The 4,372-nt window shown below is 45.1% G+C and overlaps 1 pseudogene; it reads right to left on the minus strand.

The window, feature by feature from the left end:
- Window positions 1-260: 260 nt before the first annotated feature.
- LOC129559692 (small nucleolar RNA U3) lies at window positions 261-582 on the minus strand (annotated as a pseudogene).
- Between the last annotated feature and the right edge of the window lie 3,790 nt (window positions 583-4,372).

Below are 4,372 nucleotides of genomic sequence, written 5' to 3' on the forward strand. Positions count from 1 at the left end.
GTTTCAGCTTCAACATCAGTTCTTCCAGTGAAAACCCAGGATTGATCTCCTTTAGAATGGACTGGTTGGATCTCCTTGCAGTCCAAGGGACTCTCAAGAGTCTTCTCCGACACCACAGCTCTAAATCATCAATTCTTCAGTGCTCAGCTTTCTTTATAGTCCAACTCTTAATCCGTATGTGACCACTGGAAAAACCATACAGTCTGTTTTTAGTAGCACGAACACGGATATCTGAGGTCTGTTTAGTACTTTTTTTTTTAACCACTCAGACTACAGTCTCTCCCTCTTACTCTCCAAAAGGAAGAGAAGAACAATTCTCAATGGCTAACGGCAGCTGCAGGAGCAACACCGAGCCGGCTTCGCACACGGGAGAGGGTGCCGCGTCTCCTCCTCATGGATTCTGGTGCTGAAACGGCACCCACTCCAGTGCTCTAGCCTGGAGAATCCCACGGACGGAGGAGCCTGGTAGGCTACAGTCCACGGGGTCGCAAAGAGTCCGACACGACTGAGCGACTTCACTTTCACACGTTCAGAGAAACTTCTCCAGTACCGAACTATAGACACGATCCCTGAACGTAACTTTATTTATTTTTTTTTTAGTGGATCAGTGTAATTCACAAGAGAACAAGGAGGTGCATAATCTGTGAAGAATAAGCACATACTTGAGATTGTTTTTTTTTTTTTTTTCCGGTAAAATGTTACCCAACATACTACTGATACCATCAGAAAAGAATGTGTTGGGAGTATTTTAAACCTTATAAAATGTATTCTACCTACTTGGGCATATTCTTCTTGCCATTTTAATCAGATAATCATTTACTAGCAATTGAGTTTGTTGATACTGCTGCCAACTTGATTAATGAAATGGATTGTCTGGAACATTGACCTATTTATTCCTCTAAAACACAAACCATTTATCTTTGTTTCTGAAAATTTCTTCCCACACATCCACCACCACCTTGGTCCCTATCCAGTTCTTCCCAAAGACCTAAATGCATCTTTTTTCCTGTAAAAAAATGGGCTTCATAGTGGGTTATCACTGCATTGTCAGTTGGCTTGTTCAATTCACTTTAAGGTCAGGTTAAAAGGACATGGTCCCAACTATAAATAAATTGCTTAAATTGAGGTCAAAGGTAGCTCAGGGAAGTAAACCTTCTGCACTGAGCCCCCTGAGCCCACCCCCAGAATTCACTGACCTACCCTCACAACCCATGTCCACAGTCGAGTCAAAGTGCTCTCTAGCGAACCAGCCTCCTGCAACTCTCTGTAGCCTCATCGTTCACAGAAGCTGGGGACTATCAGGACTGTCCCTACTGATGAGTGGCAGCAAGGCACATGCTGGGGTTGGGAGCTGGAAAGGACTGAATCTTTGCTCATGGAGAATGTGATGTGAAGGAAACCTGCCTCTCCACTGAACCAGAAAGTGAGACAGGAGGAAGGTCTTGTCAGGAAAAACTGCAGCTTTCTAACACCTTTGTCAGTGTGGATGGTGACTGCCGCCATGAAAGTAAAAGACGCTTACTCCTTGGAAGAAAAGCTATGACCAACCTAGACAGCGTATTAAAAAGCAGAGACATCACTTTGCCAACAAAGGTCCGTCTAGTCAAGGCTATGGTTTTTCCAGTAGTCATGTATGGACGTGACAGTTGGCTGAATGTCAAAGAATTGATGCTTTTGAACTGTGGTGCTGGAGAAGACTCTTGAGAGTCCCTTGGTCTGCAAGGAGATCCAACCAGTCCATTCTAAAGGAGATCAGTCCTCGGTGTTCATTGGAAGGACTGATGCTGAAGCTTAAACTCCAGTACTTCGGCCAACTGATGCAAAGAATTGACTCATTGGAAAAGACCCTGATGCTGGGAAAGATTAAAGGTGGGAGGAGAAGGGGACGACAGAGGATGGGATGGTTGGATGGCATCACCGACTCAATGGACAGGGGTTTGGGTGGACTCTGGGAGTTGGTGAGGGACAGGGAGGCCTGGCGTGCTGCAGTCCATGGGGTCATGAAGAGTCGGACACGACTGAGCAACTGAACTGATCTGAATACCTTTGTTGCTCTTCCTGGCATGCCAGATCCTGTGTATTTACCATCTGGGATTTGCTGAGCCCCCACTTAGGTAAACTGTTTTTTTAAGAAGACTGAAACACACAGAGGCACAGACATTTTTAAGCATTGGGAAAATATTTTGGAGTTTCCCAAGCCTATCTAATGACCATATTCAAACATAAAGAGTTGCTGACAGTTTAAAAAATGAATTTATGTTAGCTTTTTGGTGGAAATTGTTCATATTTCTCTTTTACATGCAGCGTTACAGAATCATGCTGAGACTTTTACAACAATCTCCACTGATGGGTAAACAAGAGATGCTTGAACTCATTTCTAAATTAATGTAGGTTAAAAGGCAGCTTATGAGAAATGAATTCTGAATTTTGTGCAATTTATTCTGGTAGCCATTTGGGGGGGAAAGAGCCAAAAAAGAAAACCACACAATAACAAAGGACACATCAACTGCTGCTGAGACTAATCATGAAGAAGGGACAATATTTTCCTGCCCTTTGGCATAAGTTGTAAATTCCAGGAAGACATGGTTTCTGGATTATAAGCTTTTACGCAGCCTAAAACACTTAACAGTACCGTATAGATAATTTCAATAGATTAACATCTGCTTGAATTGATGAAGAGCTGAAAGGACATGACACTCATAGATAAGCATTTTGATCTATTATCAGTGAAGACTGTCTGGATTTACTGTCTTCCCCTGGATATTAAACACATGTTTCTGTGCTACATGGGGTGTGGGGGGTGTATGGTGCCAAAGGAGTACTCGACTCAGCATTAGAGCGGCATTCTTTCCCCAAATGTGGCATTTCCTTCTTTCCCTTAGGAAAGTGCAGACGGGAATAACCTTGCTTGCCAGATAGATATAGTGATTTACTGCATTTGAAAGTTTTAATGCTTGGTTACAGCGATTTGAAACGAAGCATTGCTCAAAACAATGGCTTTTCTCTCCGTGGAAGATGATGCTTTCCGTAACTCTGATCCCAAGTTATCTTCTGCAGTGCGGTCATGACGCCCCTCACCCAGAGACAGTTTACTTCGCTGTGTTCCTAAGTCTGGGCAGGTTCTGTGACTGCTTTGACTTATGAAACACAGCGGGAGTAACGCTGTGCTCGCAGCTCCTGGTGCAGCCCGCAGTTGTTCTCGATTTATCGGAGCTGCTTTTGCATTATGTTCCCTCTCTCTGTGTTCCCTCTTAGAGCCGCCATCAGTTCCGTTCAGTTCAGTTCAGTCGCTCAGTCTTGTCTGACTCTTTGCGACCCCATGAACTGCAGCACGGCCAGGCTTCCCCTTCCATCACGAACTCATGGAGTCTACCCAAGCCCATGTCCATTGAGTCAGTGATGCCATCGAACCATCTCATCCTCTGTCATCTCCTTCTCCTCCTGCCCTCAATCTTTCCCAGCATCAGAGTCTTTTCCAATGAGTCAGCTCTTTGTATCAGGTGGCCAAAGTACTGGAGTTTGAGCTTCAACATCAGTCCTTCCAATGAGCACTCAGGCTATGTATGAAAAGCCCAAGTCAAAGCCACGTGGAAAGTCACGTGCAGGAGTTTTAGTGCCTGACCCAGCTCACCTCCCACCAAAGTTACAGCTGACTGTCAGCCAGCTGAGCAGGGCCTCTTGGATGTCCAGCTCAACTAAGCTTTTTGATCTCTGCCCCCTTATCCTTTTTCCTAATTTGTTTTATCAAAGAGCAGTTTTTCTCAGGATAGTTTTTTTTTTTTTTTTAATTGTAGCAGAGTACCATGTCTTCCTTAATGACTTACTGGTTAAAAAAAAATCTGCCTGCCATGCAGGAGACACAGTTTTGATCCCTGGGTTGGGAACATTCCCCCAGAGAAGGAAATGACAACCCACTCCATTATTCTTGCCTGGGAAATCCCATGGACAGAGTGGCCTGGCAGGCTACAGCCATGGGGTCTCAAAAGAATCAGACACGACTCGGTGACCGAGTCATGTCACACCCTCCTTGAAGACCGCTAACCACCACTGCATGGGAGATCCCAGGGAAGAACCACCCAGCTGAACCCAGCAAATCTGTAGAGCCATGAGAGAAAGTACTTTATTGAAACTGTGGGTTGACATTACAGAAAGAAATTACACTTGCTGCATGAAAAATATATTAGCCCTTCAGTTCAGTTCAGTCGCTCAGTCGTGTCCGACTCTCTGAGACCCCATGAATCACAGCACGCCAGGCCTCCCTGTCCATCACCAACTCCTGGAGTTCACTCAAACTCATGTCCACAGAGTCGGTGATGCCATCCAGCCATCTCATTCTCGGTCGTCCCCTTCTCCTCCCGCCCCCAACCTTTCC

Source organism: Moschus berezovskii, chromosome 8 (genome assembly GCF_049115385.1).
Source record: "Moschus berezovskii isolate FMDL1 chromosome 8, NW_MosBer_1.0, whole genome shotgun sequence".
NCBI classification, from domain to species: domain Eukaryota; kingdom Metazoa; phylum Chordata; class Mammalia; order Artiodactyla; family Moschidae; genus Moschus; species Moschus berezovskii.